The sequence below is a fragment of the Hemicordylus capensis genome, chromosome 2 (assembly GCF_027244095.1).
Source record: "Hemicordylus capensis ecotype Gifberg chromosome 2, rHemCap1.1.pri, whole genome shotgun sequence".
NCBI lineage: Eukaryota > Metazoa > Chordata > Lepidosauria > Squamata > Cordylidae > Hemicordylus > Hemicordylus capensis.
In genome coordinates, this window is record NC_069658.1 from 127,844,437 (window position 1) to 127,864,344 (window position 19,908).

Below are 19,908 nucleotides of genomic sequence, written 5' to 3' on the forward strand. Positions count from 1 at the left end.
CATACTGGAGCGAAAGTGACTCTCCTGATTTTCCCTTCAGTTTTCTGTTCACAAAATTCCTCATTTTGGAGAAATTTCCTCTTCTGAAATTCAAAATGTCTGTGTTAGACTTCTTTGGTGACTCTCTCCCAGTTTGTATGCTGAATTTGATCGCACTAAGGATACTGTTCCATGACAATGACATCATGCACCAGGTCCTGTGTGTCACTTCTAAGTCCAAAGTTGCCTTCTCTCTGGTTGATTCCATGATTCCTAGGGCACAGTCGTTCAGTGTATCTAGAAAGTTGATCTCTTTGTCATGACCTGACTGTGAATTTACCCAGTCTATGTGTGAGTAATTGAAGTCACCCATTTTTACTGCCTTTCCTCTCCTTGACGTCTCCCTGATTTCCTCCTGCAACTCCCAGTCAATGTCAGCTTTTTGATTTGGAGGGCGATAGCACGTCCCTAGTAGCACATTTCCTTTCAAGCTTTGTATTGTCACCCACAGGGTTTCTGTGGAGGACTCTGATCCTCCTAGGTTTTCTAACTTGTTAGATTCTATCCCTTCTTTAACAAACAGTGCTACTCCACCTCCAAGGCGCCCCTCCCTATCCTTTCTATAGAATTTATATCCAGGGATAATAGTGTCCCACTGTTCCATCATGTTGCTCTTCATGAGCAACCAAGGAATCCAACTCGCCCATCTTGGCTTGGAGGCTTCTGGCATTGGCAAATAAGCACCTATATGCTGAATCTCTTACCTGGTGTGTGCTACCTTTCTTTACTTTCATTTACTTGGGGCAGGGGAGGGAAGCCTCCCCTTGATGCCAGCTGCAGGTTTTTCTTTTTTTCAGAGTAAGAAGCAGCTGGGGAAGAGTTGGATTGGGACCATGGTAGGAAGCAGTGGAGGCTCTTCCCTTAGGGCAGGGTGGACAATGGCCACCCCCCCGAAAGGCCAAAAATGTCCAAAGAAACTAATAAAATTGGTCCAAAAACAATTATAATTGTCAGCCATTCTGTCCTCTGCCACCATTCTAGGTCTGACTGACTCAGTCACTGCAGCCCTGCACTTCCCTGCCTGTAGCTTGCAAGCCTGCAGTGCTGACATATACTGTAGTCAGCACTGGTAATAAAATTCCTTAAACACCTATACGAGCACATGAAACAGTTTCAAATAACAGTGTTCATAAGGCAGGAGCCAATCCCATGGCTTGCCTTTGTTGTCAAAAGATGGGCTGAATTCAAATAGCCCTATCAGGAAGACATCATACTGATTGACAGCTCCCTCTGCCTCTGACTAGCAATCAGTGGCCAAGGGCAGTCCTTATTCTAGTCTTCTGAAGGAAGAGAGCGGCAATTGCCATTTTGTTCACTCTTGGACAGTGTGCTGTGTGAGTTGCCTTGCAGAGAGAAGAGAGACCATTTATTTTGTTTATTTAGCCTCAGATTATGTAAATTAAATTTATGTAATTGTCAGATTATGTAAATTATGTACTTGCTAGCAGCAATTACAGCATGGTAGGTAGCCCCCTGCACCTAGTAGGCATAAGCCCCTCATGCTAGTACTATGTGAAAATAACAACTTGACTTAATCTGTGGAGGGTTTTGGTGGTTTTTTTTTTTTGTTTGTTTTTAGCATTTTTAAATACACTGAAGCTGCAGAGCCAGACTGATGGTTTTCTAGGCATTCAGGGTTACAAATAAAAAGAGAGAGGGAAATGATCGATAAATATTTTAAAACTTTCTGTTAGGCATTTCTGAAATAGTAAAAAGTGGCAGGTGGGCCAGGCTTCCAGAGAGGCCAATGCATAGGCCTCGCTGAAGCCTGAAGCTCTCCATGCAGGCCTTGGAGATTGGCAGGAGCAGACAGTCAAGAAAGGGTTAACTTTCCTCCCAGCCCTATTGGTTCTCCTGGAGTCTTGTGCTCCTCCCCCGCTTGGAATTTGTATGGAACTGCAGAGCCCAGAAAGCTGGCTGTTGGACTAAGGGTGGGTCTTCCTCCAACCAAGAAGGGAAGTAAAACATTTGCTGTTTGAAAGTAAACCCTTTGCTCTTTGCTGGTTTTTTTTTTTTTTTTTGGTGTGTGATTTGTTCCCCTTGGTCAAGCTACCATGCTGCTCGCTCTCCCGCCCCCACCGAACCGTGTGTGTTGCACATGGGAGAGAAGTCCCATCCTGTGTGTGTGTGTAAGAGAGAGAATTCTTAAGCTTTAAAAAACAACCAACAAAACATTTTCAAAGTATGTCAAAACTGTTCTAGTGCAAACCTGTAAGAAAAACCCTCCCCATCAGTATACCTTGTTGTGAGGAAATTAGTTAGTGCAAAAGTATTAAAAGCTCTGAAAAGAATGGGGGGGGGGATGCTCTGACAAAATGGATCTGTTTTTGTTTCTTCCTTTTATTCCTGAAGTTACACTGGCTTATAGCTCTAATCTGGTCTCTGTGTGTGTTGCTTTCTCTCCCCACCACTCCACCTTTATTAAAAATATTTATATGCTGCTTTTTTAGCAACAGAGTTCTTACAATGGCTTAAATAACAAAATATGACAAAATGGTTCTCTTAACATGTTCCTCCTTTTAAACATTACTACTTTATTTTATTTTACTTTGTGCTTGTAGCATGCTCCCCCACCAAAAGTCTATTTTTGTATACTTGCTTCAAAATAAGGCTTTGCAGAACAGTTCACAAGAAACTAATTTTTAAATTGCACATGAAATGGTTGTCTTTAAATTCTGCAAAATTGGGGTAACTCCATATATGACGCAGCTCCCTGCCCCAAGGACCTTACAATGTATATTTAAACAGTGAAGTGGGGGTGGTAGGCTACCACTGGTAGTAGTGTGACAACAAAGGGAGAGAGCAACATTTCATTCTCTCATGACATCCTCTAACCTTCTGGACCTGCTTCTCTGACCAGGATGGTCTTAATAGCCTTGGGAAAGTCCCTTTATCCCCTCTGAGAGCATATACTCTCCCCAGCCTTCAGGCACTTCCAACTTTCTGGTGTGATTCTTCAAAGACTTTGTTGCGATGGTTGTAGACAATGAAGGGTGCCTGGCATAGACAAACAGGCTCAAGTAATTTTCTCATCTGCAGAAGAAGACTGAAGGCAAAAGGCCTTTCTTGGGAAAGTTCACAGATCTCCCTGGGGAGGGGTGGGCAGTAGGAGCAACATTCTGCTGCAGCGTGTAATTCCCCAAACAGCTGTGATAGGACAGGCAGGAGGCATCTGGCCCTCCATGTATGGAACTGGATGGGAGAAATGGAAGAGTAATGAACTGCCTTCAAAAGAGGATTGGCTGATAAAAATTTTGGAATATGCGGAGATGGCAAAACTTACAACACTGATAAGAGACCAAAACTTAGAAGGTTTCAAAGAAGATTGGAAACCGTTTTTGTTGTACTTAAAGAATTATTTTCCTACAATGGATCTTACAGCAGGATTTGAATTTTTTTTTTTAAAAAATGCAGGTCGGGTAGATTTAATTGTTTTTTTTAAGGGCTTAAATTTGTGTTTTGTATTATTACTATAGCAAGGGTAAATTTTATAGTTGATATTTCACGAAGAGAGGTGCGCAGGAAGTTCATTTTTGTCTATTATGTTTGTTATGGATAAAATTAATACAAATTGAATTTGCGGGGGGAAAGGAACTGGATGGGCAGATGTAGATTCTGCTGAACAATTCCTCTCACTTTGGAATTTACTTAATGAAGGCGACTGTAGGGGCGTAACTATAATAGGGCAAGGGGAGACAGTTGTCTGGGGGCCCACTGCCTTGGCCCCCCCCAGAGGCAAGTCACATGACTGACTCCCCCAGCCATGCACCCGCCAGGCTTCCTTCAGTTGTATTCATCCTCCAAAACTGATGTGAGTATTAAGACCTGGAACTACCAGAACAACATGTCTTTCTCTAGTACCATTAAATGACTTGCATCGTCCACAATTTACAAAATGCTTCGGTGGTGGTGGTGGGGGCATTTTAAAATCTTGTCTCTGGGCTCACTCCAACCTTGCTACGGCCCTGGGCGACTGGTTCTGTGAGGCTGAACTCCACTGTCCATAAAAGGATGACCTTCCCATCATCCTGCAGTCCCTCTGAACGGAACAAAAATGCCTTAAAACTGAGTTCTTACAAATGGAGGGGTGAAGGGGGCCCGGTCACAAGAATCCCCAAGCTGAGTGATTAGCAAAGAGAGGTTTGAGGAACTCTGTGGATCTCTTTGAGTGGAACAAAACATACATGTGTATGAATGGATGAATTGTGTGTGTGTGCTCTCATGAACATGGATGTGCATCTACATGCGCGGATAGGATTTTGGTTTATGTGCATGCTCATGGGACTGTGTGCACACATGTCTGTAGCTGGTGACAAGGTCTCCGAGAACATGAGCACACAGCCCTGTATACAGACAAAGTGTGTGTCATAGTGAGAATGTGGGGAAATCCATGCAGTCCGACATGTACTCATGGCATGTTTTTATAACTGTCTGCAAATGGGTGTCCTTGAGTGCAGATGCTTTTATAGGTATGTTCTTTGGAATGACATAGCCACCTAATGGTGCAGTGGGGAAGTAACTTGCCTAGGGAGCAAGAGGTTGCTGGTTCGTATCCTGACTGCTATCCCAGACTCCTATATCGGGCAGCAGCGATATAGGAAGATGCTGAAAGGCATCATCTCATACTGCGTGGGAGGAGGCAATGGTAATCCCCTCCTGTATTCTATCAAAGAAAACCACAGGGCTCTGTGGTTGCCAGGAGTCGACACCGACTCGATGGCACAACTTTACCTTTCACTTCCTATATGCCCACAGGAGTTAGTGTTGTTTTGTTTTGTTTTTTTGCTCCATCCCTGCACCACCCACTTTGGCTCTGCCCACCTGCCTGGCACCCATCCAATCCCAGTAGTACCCAGCCACCACTGGTGGGAAGCTAAAAAGACCCCAGTTAGCATTGGCACCAACATTTCGAAAAAGTGGGATTCTAAGCAAATCTAAAGATTTCAGCCAATGTAAAACATCTGAGAACTTTCAAGGAAAGCAAAACAAGTTTTTATAAGACAGAATCCTAGCACAATGTCAGCAGTTGGAGGGGTGGTTCTCAGGTGAAGAGAAAGGCAGAGATAAAGTAAAGAAGAGCTCACAATAGGCTATTCCCAACTTGGTAACTGAAAAGTCAGAAGTACTGGCATGAACCAAAATGCTGGTTTGGCTGCCAGTCTTGCCCCTCCCTATATATGACCCTGCCATCTCCTCCTGCTCTCATCCCTCTTCTTCCTGTGGAAAAAGAGGTGGTAGTGGTGGTGGTGGTGGTGGTGGCAGCGGCAGTAGTGGCAGGCAGGCAGGGTTATGTGACCTTAAGGGACATCTGCTGACATATGATGAACAGTGGGCTTCAGAGGGAAGGGGAGGTTGTAGAATACTGCCCCTTCCTCTGCTCAAGTGACATTGAAGCAGTAGTCTGGAATCCACACTCCTGCATGTGTGAAGTGATAGTCTGCTAAATAGATAAATAGGGTTAGAGCTTTTTTTTTTTTTAAGTTGCCTGTGAGGATAATTTTATTATTATTATTACATTTATATCCCGCTCTTCCTCCAAGGAGCCCAGAGCGGTGTACTACATACTTAAGTTTCTCTTTCACAACAACCCTGTGAAGTAGGTTAGGCTGAGAGAGAAGTGACTGGCCCAGAGTCACCCAGCTAGTTTCATGGCTGAATGGGGTTTTGAACTCGGGTCTCCCCGGTCCTAGTCCAGCACTCTAACCACTACACCACGCTGGCTCTTTGTTCCTGTCAATGTGCTGCTTTGTGTTATAGAATTTAACTTTACTTTATTTAACTTTAATCACGTATGAATGGAAAATAAGCATCTAAACAACTGGGAGAGATAGAAAAATAGTGATCCCACACTGTATGCAGTAACTTTGAGCTGCATCTGTGTATAGCAACTATTCAATCTATCCTGGCAATGTGCATTGAAAAATGCAGTGTAAAGGGACACAGTCAGGAACATGCAGACAGCAAGGAGATCAAATCCTGCTAAATGACATCAGCAGAGATGTTGTTTCACTTTGTGTATCACGTTGCTCAGTAAGATTAATCCAACTGTTACTTGATTTAAAACCCTCAAAATGTCAGAAATAACAACAATTAAAAAATACCTCATAGGTTAGTGCTAATACTGGCTTAACAGATGGAATTAGAACAAATTATTATGTTTTAATTGGCCTGAGATGCATCATCAACCACAAAGTAGGCATTCTAGTTACTTGTTTGCCTATTTTAAGGATATGGGGGAAGGAGGGAAGGATTAAAACCCTCTACATATCTCTGGTGGTTTTAGTTTAGATCAGCCCCTATAGCTGCTATTTTATTTTGTATTATATTATATTAATAATTATAATTATTTTATTATAACTATTTTATTATTAATGTTTAATAAAATTAATGGACCCCTGCTAACTGGGCAAAGAGGCACCTTTTAAACATGGTGATTTTCTTTATTTAGCAGGGGAAGAGTAATTCTCTCAATATTCCTCACATTTTGCCCAAAGAGGAACCTTCAAATTAGCTTCAGATTTCTCTTTAGGTGAAATTACAGTGGTAATTCTAGTGTCTCACATTCCTATTTCAAACCATTTTTAAAGGATCAGCATCCTTAGAAACGGCTGTTAAAGGGCCTGATCCAGCCCTCCCATTAGATTCAGTTGAAGAATACTAATTGAATTTAGTGGTTCCACAGTACCCATCTATATGTTTTCCCACATCCGAGTAAATTGGATATCCTGGAATGCAGCCTGCAACACACCCTCTGAGTATAACATATAGTTGCACTCACGCTGTAAGTCTAACCTTCAGGGTGTTTTTGAATGGTATAGTGCATAGTAAATTGTTTCCACAAATTACAGCCATAAATATGCTAAAGGCTCTTTTTCTTTCTTTTATTGGCACAGCAGCCTTATTTCTTCCTGTGCAAAGGTAGATATGCAGTTGTTGTGATTCAGTTGCTCATTTTGAGCAGTTGCCTCTCTCCTTGATGCAGAAATGAATGCTTTAGTATTACCACAATAACTTTTTTAAAATCCCTGCATTTCAAAAGGACATCCAACCTATTAATGTGTCAGGCATCAAAACCTCTCTGTGAAAGTTCTGAGTGAACTTTCCTCGACTCACCTTGGTGTCTACTTGCTTTTTGTGATCCTTTTGAGTACTAAGAAGAAGAAGATGCAAAAAACCTTTAGTGTTTTTGAATAATACACACGTATTATTTTTAAAAGAGTGAATTCAATGTCTTTTCCAGGGTGCCTTGTGGTGGTGCCTACTGTTGCAACATTCTAGGTGCCAGATAGAGGATAAGGGAAAGAGGTAGAGACCTCCAGAGAAAGTAAGGAAGGGATACAATTCTTGCTGCTGACACCACTGTTGTCCAGCAGGCATAGTAAGTTTGGGAAGAGAACTGGGTAGTAAGGAAGGTGGTGGTGGTGGTGCAGGTAGAGCTAACTGAAAATGGTGGCGATTATGGGTGAGCTCCAACATGAGCCCAAATTTTGTCTGGGCTTGCTTCATATTGAGGAGAAGCCCCTCAATCTTGTATTACCACTTTGATAACATTTTGTGGGGAAATGGTATTGTACATTAATACTAATACTAATAATAAATAAAGACCCACCCACCCCATTCAAACTTTGCCATCACTAGCCCTGAGTGGATTTTCATGTAAGCAACACAAGTTTACAGGACTGAATGAAATGGCACCACTCAAAAATTTGTTGCCATATTTACCAGCGGCAACCTGGGAGGATATGAGACTCTTCACACGATCAGTGTGAGGAGCCGTAAGGGGGTTTGCGGGGAGAGCGGACTTAGCCCGCTCTCCCCACAGACGATCCCAAAGCAGCCCTGGGTGGCCAGATCGGCTGCCCACATGACTGCCGGATCCATCACGGAGCCAGCGGGAGGTGTGTGGATTGGGGGCTGTGAAGCCCCCAGAAGTTCCAGGATGCCCCACACAATATTTCCCTTCTTCACCTATTCTCCTCTGCAAATGCCCCCCTCAGATCACTTTTTAATTGTTTCATCCACTAGACTTCAAAATGTCTTCTTTCCCCCCAGCTCCTTTCACCTTTTGTCTCATGTATTTTTTTTAGCCTGTGGTGCATATTAGCTGCTTTTGATGAGTATGTTGATGATGAAGAAGTAAACTTGGCTGAGGGAAAAACGCCCAGAGAGACATTCTCAGAGCAGCCAGCAGCATGTGGAGGAGATGTTCACACCCCTCCCTCTTGCCAATCCTCCCTGATGTGTGCCCCTGCTGCCCTCACATCCCTGTCATCTCAATAAATGCAGGTTTCAAAACATGCATTAGCTAAAACAATGTTTTATTCCATCCTATGTCTCCATTCCCTATCAGCGCCTAATGTAATGTGTAGACCTACCTCACTTGAATTCCCTTCTGTGATTTAGCCTCCCTAAGGACAAGTTTTGAATTACCCACACCATACAGTTGCAAGCCTTCTGCATTTTAAAACAATCTGCTTTGTCCCAGTCTTTCCCGCATCATCCTTGATATGTCTCACATTTTGATAGATAATGTCCTGGACATTGATGGCTGTAACCCTGCTCCCACTTTCACTGTTGTTCTTACAGCAATGATCATCAACTTGCCTGCCTCATTTTCCTCATCCTCCGTGACCAATCTAGCAACAACCTTCCAAACAACAAAGAATACAAGAGGCTCTCAAGCAAAGGGGTAAATGATTCACATGATTTGCTGCTATGTGAATGCACAGATGCACAGAACCCTATAGCTGTTCTTGATTGAAAATTGCAAAAATGGGGAAAACCCGTCGTTGAAAAATATTTGCAGCCACTAAAGCTACATAATAGCCATAATTTGTTTTAAAGTGCTCCCTGCGCACCTGCCAAGTCACTAGGAGCACTTCAGAGAGCAGTAAAAAATAAAAATCAACAGAACAGCACTAGGACTTATCTTGAGACACTTACAGCTTTTGCAAGTCTCCTTCTCACTTCTACCCACATGAGTTATGAATCACGTACTATAGATAAACTTAATTAACTCAACACTATCAATGCAATGTTGTCGACTAGACTTATTAAAGGTGAGACCTCTGCCTCTCTGTCAACTGAGTAATGGGGCCAACCAGTTCAGTGTTGTTCTTTTATCATTACTGAAGCTGTATATTTCGCAAAGCTACTGAGTCATAAGCTTTTAGTGCCTACAAAAAAATTGGGATGTGTGAACCCCTTCCCTCACCCCCAAATGTGGCAACAATTCACACATGAGGCAGCTGTGATACATTTGCCCTGAGACCACGTGGGGCCTGTTCTGGACTTGTGGCCTAGCCAGTTCAAACACAAACTGGAAACTGGAAACACAAACTGAAGCTCTTCTCATGATCAGTGAGAAGAGCTTCTGGCGGGTCTGTGGGGAGAGCGGGCTTAGCCATGCAAGCACGTGGGGCATTCTGGGGGGACCCCTGACATAGGGAGGCTGCTTGTGCCCTTAACCTCAGCTAACCGTTGGGCTCCATAAGTGGGTTTGATGCTGTGGTGCCACCGGGAGCCACACAGCTCCTGCTGGTTCACACAGGCAGCCTAGCCTGGGCTTAGCTTACCTAGCCCTGTCTTGGCTGCTCACGAGAACAGCCTCAGTGCCTCCACCACACGAACTCAGCAGAACTCCTGCACATTTGAAAGACATTTGTATGGGTACTGCCTCATGTCTTCCCCAGTTCAGAGTGCAGGTGGCCCTCAGTATGTGCAGTCCTGGCACAGTCGGGCTATATAGACCTGGCCTCATTATCTGTGGTTCAAAAATAGGCAAAATCAGCCTATCCGCAGTTCCTTGGTGCTTGGAAATGACTTCCGATATCATTTCTGGCCACCATTTTGCAGCACGGAGCCATATTGTTGCTCCTTAAAAAAATATTCCGCTGTGGGTTTTTTTGGACAAAAATCAGATGAATTGGGTTTGCTTCTCCCTTCTCCCTGCTTTTTTAGCCCTTTTTTTAACCTCAAGGAACCTAACCCCCACAATTCCCATTGACTCAAGGTCTCATTACCTGTGGTTTTGTTATCCACAGTTGTAGGCCAGAACGGAATCCCGTGGATAATAAGAACCACCTATAGTATGAGCTCTCTTTCTAGATTTCAATTTCAAAATGTTTACACTTCGGTACTTTTTAGGGAAGCAATGTTGGGTTGATTAATTGATTGGGAAGATGCACTCGATAACTGGGCACATTATTTTAATTGACCCACAGGTTCCGTAGGGCAGAGAAAGGGCTGCACCTTGTCAAGGAGATTGCGAAGAAGTCTTCTTCCACAGTCAAGCATGTGCAGAAGGGGGAATGGGAGTTATTTTCTTTCCCTTGCCCCCAAAAGGCCTTTTGGCATTCAGAAATATGTCCCTGAGGGTCACACAGCACCCAGGGACATATTTCTGAAAGCCAAAAGGACTTTTGGAGGGAAGGGAGATAAGCAAAAATAATTCAACCCTTTCCTTCCACACACACACACATGTGTGGAAGAAACCTTCTCTGCAGCTACTCTGCAGCTTCCTTTCTTTCACCCTCTTATGGCTGCATGCGGGACTTAAATTACTTACACAAAACATGGGTGGCAGGTGCCGCCATTTTAAAAGCTGCTTCTCTCACATGCAGGAAAGGAGGCTTATTTTGAATAGAAAACTTTGCTTTTAGTCATATGCTAATGCATGCAGATTTGACAAATATTAAGACTGTTGCTTGGTAAAATTTATTTATTTTATTTAAAATATTTATACCCCGCCCCTCCAGCACATTACTGCTTGGGGTGGCTCACAACATTTATAAAACAGTTACAATATAAAATCAGACTAACAAAATTAATCAAATTAAACAAGTTAAAAATCAAGCTAAAATCCCAATCCCAATTAGCTTTTAAAATACCAAAATAAATTCTTAAAGTTAAAAACTAAGAACTATAAAAACTAAAAACTAAGCCAGCAGCTCAGGTTTCAGGCTGACATCAGGGGAAGCACGGATCTCAGGAGTCTGAATAAGAAGCCAGGAATCCAAGGTTGAAAACGCTCTGATACAGTGTAAGCCCAGCCGACGCGTTGTTTCCAGCGGTTGTTCGCTGCCCACACCACCTGCTTTATAGTCCTTGGCCTTAATTGCTCTCCTCTCCCAGCCTGCTGCTAGAGATTCAGTATCTTTCTTGCTGCCTCCTAAGGAGGCACTGGCTTCTCCGAAGTGCCTGCACTTGCTGTAGCCGCTTCTCCTGTCTATGTGCTTGGGGATTTAAGGGTTTTTTGCCCCCGGCTCAGGGTCTGACTTTTCACCCCCCAGGGTCCTGTGATCCTGATGGACCTTAGTGTACTGAACTTTTGCTGTGGCCCAACTCAACTTGCTCCTGAGGTCCAACATCAGACTGATCTCCATCAGGTGCCTCTCCACCTGCTGGAGAGTTGCCTGCCTCCCACTTTTCTTCACTGTCCATGAGCGAGGGCATGACAGTAGCAGCATTCTGAACCAGCTGAAGCTTCCGAACTGTCTTCAAGGGCAGCCCATATAGAGCGCATTGCAGTAGTCTAATCTGGATGTTACCAAAGCATGAGTGACTGAGGTCAGGTCTGACTTCTCCAAATAGGGTCGCAGCTGGAGCACCTGCCCGTAGCTTGTAAAGGGCATTTCTGCACACCACTACCACCTGTGCCTCCAAGGTCAGAAGCACCCCCAAGCTGCGGACTTTGTCTTTCAGAGGGAGTGTGACCCCGTCCAAGACTAGATTTACCTCACTACTCATATGATCAGTTCTACCAACCCAGAGCACTTCCGTCTTATCTGGATTAAGTTTCAGCTTGTTTGCCCCCATCCAGTCCAGAACAGCCCCCAAGCCCTGGTTCAGAGAATCCACTGCCTCCCTGGTGTCTGCTGACTTAAAACATAGGTAGAGCTGGGTGTCATCAGCATACTGATGGCAATGCAGGCCACACCTATGGATGACCTCTCCCAGAGGTTTCATGTAGCTGTTAAAAAGCATGGAGGACGGAATAGAGACCTTAAAAGTTAATAAAAGAGATCTTAAGTTAATTTAGATAAGGTAATCAAGTGGCAGTCCTTTATTTTATAGGCTATATTTTTAAATATAAATACTTAAATAATATGTACTGTATTTGTAAACATCTGCCATTTCCTGTTTTCAAAGGTGGATTCTCTTCTTTTAAAGACATCCACATAAATGCTTGGCATTTTTCATTTTGAAAAGAATGTTCTTTTTTGGAGATTCTTTCAGCTAACACAACTTGCTAAGGCCAGGATCCTAAGTACCAGGTAACTAGCTGTGCCTGGTAATCCCGCCGCTTTTTAAACTGAAGGGACATTCAGTTTGTGTTATGCAGCATGGGAGGGGCTCTGCTCTTGAGAAAGAAATTGGTAGGCAAGCCTTAAAGCCTATCTCTTTATTATTATTTAAACACAAATACTTTATCATGGAATAAACATCACCATGTCTTTAAGAAGAGCTTCGGATAGTAAGGCTCTCTTTACTCATATTGTCATAATCCAGTAAGGATGGGCTTATACAGAAGACAGGAGGAATGCCTACTGACCAGTATCAGTTTCTTTCTTTCTTACTGACTTACTTATGCTGTGCCACAGATATGCAAAGAGATTTCCTTCAATCAAAATGTGTATACAGTGTCACATAAAAAGAAAATAGGAGTGTTGACCCAAAAGGCACACTGGCTGAACTGTTTAATTGGATATGCATTGTGTTCAGTCTATTTTGAATCTTAGGAACATAGGAATCTTCTATACCAAGTGAGGATTTTTATAAATATAATTGTTTCCCCCCTCCTTTTGATCTGCTTTGCTGCAATGCTATGCCCTGCTATGCATTTTAGGGCAAAATGTAATACATCCCAATAACGAAATATTTCTAGCTATAAATGTATTAGTGTTTGTCTATGGGGATTTTGACATAATTTCCATTTTGAGAAACTGGTAATATATTTCAGCCAATGCATGGTGGCTGTTACCAACAAACATTTTTAAAGAACTTTTAGTGGTGTGCTTCAGTTCACAGAAACATCTAAAAAGTTCAGCAAGTAATCAGAACTCTTGAGTCTGCAAAATTGGAATAGCAATCCCATGAAAATAGGTTATTTTGTGAGATGTTTGTTAGCTAGACTGGAAATAAAGTTCAGCCCTGGCTATCCCTTACTGGAGAGAAAAATTATCTGAAATTGTGGGGCCTGGTGCTGCAGGGGGGCTGGTATGTACTGCATTCTAAACTAGCACAGCCAAGAGAAAGATAAAAGTGAATTGCAAAGACAAAATGCCATTCAATTAATGTATATCCAGGCAGTGTCTCTGATGCTGGCAATCCTTCATTCATACCCTTCTGTTGTCTTACAGCTGACCAGAGCCATTGCTGTTGAAATATCAGCCTGGATTCTTGGCTACAGTTGAACACACTTAAGGCACATCCAAGGAATGGTGAAACAAAGATTTCACTTCAAAAGATAAAGTTAGAGGGTGGCATAATACGCCTTTTTCTAGAGCCCACTTTGTCAGATGCATGAAATGGTAGCCAAATTGGTATTCACTGGTATTCAATGGTAGCCATTGGTATTCTCTCCCCACCCACCCTCTCTCTCTCTCTCTCTCTCTCTCTCACACACACACACAGTTTTTAAACTGGCCAGAATGTCATTAAATGCAAGGGTAGTGGTACACATTGTGTGCATGTATCTAAGCAGACCACAAGCCAAGTGTATAGAAGACAAAATCAGAGTGATCCACACTCAGCAGAAGATAAATTAGCACTGTAGAAATGTAGAAATAACTCCTAAATTGCTAATACTGTAACATCAAGGAACCAGCCTTGCTCTTGCTTTACATACACAATTAAGTGATGTTTGTGTAGCAGGTAAGAGCATGGGCTGTCAACTAGGTAGTCCCCAGTCTTCATCTCAGCCAGCCAGAAATGTTACGTAGGCAAATCACCCACTTTTATCTTAAGCACCTCCTGCAATATGGAGGTAACACATAGGAGCATAGGAAGTTGCTTTTTATCCTGTCGGACTGTTTGTCCATCTTAGTAATACTAGTCTACCTCAAAGGGTTGATGTAAGAATTACTTACATAACGTATGCAAAGCATTCTGAACACTTGAGGTGTATATTACTATTATTACTTAAATAGGCATTACCATCAGATCACTTCTAAACATGTCCCAGAGAATTTTCTTTAGATTCAGCTTGGATTTCCAGGGTTGCATTGTAATCTTTTTGGCGACCCCCCAAGTGTGAAGAATCTACAATTCTTGATATAATGCTAGATTCCATATGCTGGGGATGTACAGGAACGTCTTTGCAGGCAATGATAGTGGTAATGTTATGTTAACAACCTTATGGATTTTAAGACAAAATGGAGCAATTACCGGACAGGACCAAACCATAGTAATCTTGTACAGATTACACCTCCAACATCTAGAAGTCTGCAGCCACCCCCTGCACCCATTCTCTGAGATGCAACTTTGGATAACTGGCATGTGTTCCTTGCCAGCATTAGAACTGGCTTTCCCCCCCCAATGGCAAGAGAAAGAGGAGGAATTTTCAGCCATTTGGTTGAATTTTAATGGATATGCTTTGAAACATAAGCTATATAGCCTTAGAAGAAGGTGTCTCCCGCCGCCCCCTTTCTTTTTCTCCTGCGTTGGTTGTATCTTATTATGTTGAAGTTATGTTTAAGGGATTCCCCTTTTTCTTTTCTTTTTCTTTTTCAGTTATACTCACATATTTTTACTATCATTGATCATGTTTTATGCATTATTGTTGTAATCTCATTGCAATAAAGGGGGAAAGATTTAGTTTGGATCTATTTGTAAAAGCCCTTTTCCCCAGTTAGGTTTGCATCCTGGGCAACAGTTCATGTCCATTTTCAGGTTCAAACAGGCTCCTCTCCCCTGCAGACATCACCCCTACTAACTGCCGATGGCTTTTGGCTTAATGCCTTAAAATTCACAAGACTCTCAAGGCATAATCCGGCAGAAATTGGATTGCCTTTTGTGTTGGATTGCTTAATTCACTGACTCATACCTGACTCAGAGCCATTGATTTCCTAAGTTTTCAGCCCTACCTCTGCTGATGGATACTAGCAAAAAGAAAGGAAATCATTTCTATATTGGCCTTTGAATCAATAGGCTCCAAACCTAAGCAATTAACTAACAGAAAACACTGTCACATCTGCTTGTAGAATCACTGGGATATTACTGTGTGAAATGAAGAGAATTCTACCACCTCAGTATGAAACAGCTGAGAGTGATTTGATATTCATTGGGAAAGGAAGCAAAAGGCAAGAGTAAGAGTGACAGAAGGAGAAGATTTATCAAGTGCTTTTAGCCTCTGCTGTCCTCATTATATGCAATCATAAACCATCATGAAGTACTCGGTGACGAAATGGCAGTAGAGGCAGCTATATATGATTCTTGGTTATCCTTGATTTGGTTACCCTGTGATGCAAGGATTGATGTTCAGACTCTTTTGCTTTTCAGTTCTGCTTTCCTCACACCCACTTTTAGCAATGGCTTCTTCTTAAAAAAAAACAACAACCCACAACAATATGTAGATTGTGACACTGTGTGCTGAACTTCAGCAAATAAAATCATGTGGATCCATACAGCCAGACCGATGCCATGACACTTACTCTGATACTGTCATCAGCTCTATTTATGTGACATATCTGGAGCTATTAATACATGAACAGAAAGAACAGGATCATGCCCACCAGTGCTTACCATGACCACCACTCTGCAGAGGCGGATTAACGTAGTAGCAAATGTAGCATTTGCTACGGGCCCCGCATTTTTGAGGGCCCCGCATGCCTGGCTTCCAACTGGGAATTAAAGTTAAAACTTTACCTGTTTTATTTGGTCCATATTAGATAAAATATCCCTTTTCTGCTAAATGTGCCTTTTAAGAGAATGCAGCACAGCATCTGTCCAGTGGCTGTTGCTGGCGCCTACCACATTTTTCTTTTTAGAGTGTGAGCCCTTTGGAGACAGAGAAGCATCTATCCACTGTTTATTTTTCTATGTAAACCACTTTGAGAATTTTGATTGAAAAATGGTATATAAATGTTCACTGTTGTTGTAGTAAGTGTGAATTTGTGGCTTGGTCTCTCATACTCCAAAATATAGCAAATGAAAAAAATTGAATTACTTTACTATGCAAGTAAATAATTTACGTTTTAATATTTATGTGAATTAAAAAAAAAAATTAGGGCCCCTTTATAACATATGCTACAGGCCCCACACTGGCTTAATCCGGCCCTGCCACTCTGCACCCACACTTTCATCCAAAGTTATCAACAGAGCTTACTTGCATAGGCTCTTGCCATATGAATGATGAGGCAGTTGCATTTATTGTAAACTACCTAGAGATTATTGTAAACCACCCAGAGACATACATTTTTGGTGGTATATAGGTTAAATAAATAAAATAAATCAATTTTGCATGTACTAGATTATGCATACAACTTATACACACTGATGGCTTGTGTAGGCCCTGCCTGAGCTACAAAGGTAGCCTTTTGTTTGGCATCTCTCCATAAGCTTTGCTGTAAGGGAACTAATAGGTCAAGATGCAGGAACGAAGACCTTTCACCCAGTTAGAGTGGCAATTCAGGGCTTGTTGTGATGATACTTTGCCCAGCACCACTTCACCTGCATACTGTACTTGAATGGTGTGGAGAATGGTTCATGCATAGACCAAATACTAGTTTAAAGTACTTTTATCCTGTCCTCCATGATTATGGAGTGGCACACTACTGGAGGAGGGAAGGCGGACATGTTCATAGTAAGCTTAGGTGTTTATCACATGGGGTTGGTCAGTTGGGCAAGGTATCATTCAAACCAAAGCCCACTGAGAAATAACTGTAGATTTCACAAGTGGTATTTACACTGAGGCAGTTGATTACAAAGACCAAAACATTTTTAATCAAAGATCAAAAGATGTTCCTGTGAAGGAATACTTACAAGAACAGCTAATTGAATGGACTGGAACAGCCGGTCAGTTTGACTGAACTGTTTCGGCAGCATGTGGTTTGGATCGAATTCAATTCAAATTTGAGCCAAACCACATTTTTAGTTTGTTCACAGTCCTAATGACAGATTTATGTGTAAGGATGTTAAATTCCTAATGTGAGGTTCTGAATAATAACAGATTTCTTTGTCATCTCTTCTGAATTCACAGCAAGGGTGATCTCCTCAAGAAAATTTCCAGACCAGAGCTGTTCACATGGTGACTGTAAATTGTCTTCGACAAGACTGAACTCAAGAATAGTGCCAATTTCTATCTTTTAAACAGAACTGCCATTAATTCATTCTCATTTTTATTGTAATCAATATCCTTATATGTTTGAAGCAAATCATTTAGGTCAGGTTGATACACTATTTTATCCACCTGGCCCATTACATGAAATAAGGACATTAATGTGCTGTGAGGGCATGTGGCCTTCCCTCCTGCCACCAATACACCAGGGCATCCTTCCCCCAAAGATGTGTTTTTAGTTGTTGTTGTTGTTTGTTTGTTTTAAACACTTAGACAGGGAGCATGGTGAAGCTCTTCAGGGAGGGCATTCCAAAGCCGAGGGGTCACAACCGAAAAGGCCCTGTCTGTACTCCCTGCCAATAGGATCTCTGTTAGTGGCAGGGCCATAAGGAGGGCCTGAGATGACAAGTGGAGGGCCCTGGCAGGTTCATATGGTCAGATGCGGTCCGACAGGTAACCCGGTCCCAAGCCGTGTAGGGCTTTAAAGGTCAACACCAGCACCTTGAATCTAGCCTAGAAGCGAATTGGTAACCAATGAAGCTGATGCAGGATGAGTGTAATACTCGTGATGTCATTTGTACCCACAAGCATCCTTGCGGTAGCATTCTGAACCAGCTGAAGCTTCTGAACCATCTTCCAGGGCAGCCCCGTGTAGAGCAGGCTGTAGGTAATACTCTAGGCTTGAACTCATTGGAAGCAGTCTATGTTGTAGTCTTCAATTTTTCACTTTAAGCATGCATAAACACAGCAATGGATGGGCATACTGATGGGGATAGGGAAAGCAGAAGCAATTCTGAATCTCTGACAGCCACATATTCAGATTTGCAGTTATGATGCATGATCAAGGCTACTGAGAGCAGTAACGTGAGGACAAAATCTCTAAAGTACTCTGAAAAATGTAATGTATTTAGCTCAAAGTATTTTTATCTATCCATCCATCCATATTAATAATAGAAGGCATTTTAAAACTATATTAAACATGCTCATAAACATTAATATTAACAATAATACAACCTATGGAAAGGAAGAAATTTCCCTGAAAGATTATCTAAATGTACCATGAATAAAACTTAATTCTTTAACTCCAGACTGAACATCAACCTAAAACATCAAAATCTTATCACCACATCATAGTTTGGAAAGAAAATGAGGTCTTCACTAAAGAACTAAAAAATTTATCTGCAGCTAAAACCTCATGAAAATTCTCATCCATTTTCTTAGGCATGAACCTCTAATGAATGAAATTATTAGAAACTCAGCCCTCTGAGCATAGTACTACCAAAAAAGAAAAGTGTGTGTGTGTATAAACACTTGAGGGAAGAGAGAGCTATTTTCAATATAAGCCACAACATAATTTAAACAAATGTAGAAATAATTTCAGCTGAGCCACAGAAATTCATAGGCAGCCTTATCCAGTATTTTATCTACCACTCTCAGTATAAAATAATTCTAAAAGACTAAATGGCACAACTCCTAAGCTATTTTCTTCACTTCTATTGGTCATTTGAAAGTTAGAGACAATTGTGAATGCAAGGCTAGGGAGGGAAGAAAAAGGGCTTATTTTCAACACTTCCTAGATAGAGTAAGAATCACAGGTATTACAGGATGACTCTTTTTGTTAATATTCTGTCTTCATCTGTTAGACTTAGCAAGCAAACATGTTTTATTGCTGTCTTATGAATCAGTTTGGATACCTAAGGGGGTGGGGAAGAAACTGGTCTGAGTGACATTCGTTATTAACTCTCTTTTGCTCTTTCTCTGTCACTGAGCTGTGGCAATTTTGTATTCCTCATCTTTTCAATAAATACATTTGGTTTTGGCTCCACATTGGGATTCTTACCTAAATCTTTTGATCAAAAAAAGCAGAGTGGGAATGAGGAGCAGATTCCTGGGATGTGTTATCTGAGAATCAAATTACAGACATGTTCAAATAACATGCTTTAATAATTTCACAGGCCTTCACAAATATCTCCATAGGGCTGGTTCTCACACTCATACATATCCCTCACCTGAGCTCTGTGTTACTCAAAACTCAATGTGTGAATTGCCTCAGCTGAAAAGGTCTGAGGTGAGTTGAGCTGAATGGAAAGTTCTGCCTGTGGTACTTGATCCATGACAGCTCCTTCATACATGCAATTCACCATTTATTGATGCAGTCACTGTGTGTGTGTGTGTGTGTGTACTAACTCTTCAATAAAGTAAGAGTCAGAGCCCTGTGAATCCCATTCTTCACTCCTTATTAACTGACATGAAGGCTAATGAGCAGCCTAGTCTGGTTTAGGCTGCTCGTGTGCAACACTGGGTAGGGATCTGGAGCTGTCTGAAGCCATTTGGCACCACAAGATTGGGAGCAATGGGCAGGATCTTTAAAAGAAGAGGAGAGCAGGTCCTTACCTGCTGTGGTGGTGATGGCCCCACAGTTTCCTGCTGTGGTGGTGATGACCCCAAGAACCCATGCGTGCCTTTGGCATGCACATGGCATCCGTGTATGTGTGGGTACCATGTGCATGGTCAGCAACACCATGCTGACCATGCAAATGGTGCCCATGCATGTGCAGATTCCATGTGCATGCCAGCGCTGTGAGTGGGTT

The 19,908-nt window shown here is 42.1% G+C and overlaps 1 long non-coding RNA gene across 2 annotated transcripts; it reads left to right on the forward strand.

The window, feature by feature from the left end:
* Window positions 1–1,322: 1,322 nt before the first annotated feature.
* On the forward strand, window positions 1,323–19,142 carry LOC128342405 (uncharacterized). 2 transcript variants are annotated; one of them, XR_008314958.1, is made up of 3 exons: window positions 1,323–1,373; window positions 8,626–8,728; window positions 17,240–19,142. It is a non-coding gene; the product is annotated as an uncharacterized LOC128342405 (long non-coding RNA). The 2 variants fall into 2 exon arrangements; XR_008314957.1 differs by having other exon boundaries at window positions 1,340–1,500.
* Window positions 19,143–19,908: the final 766 nt, after the last annotated feature.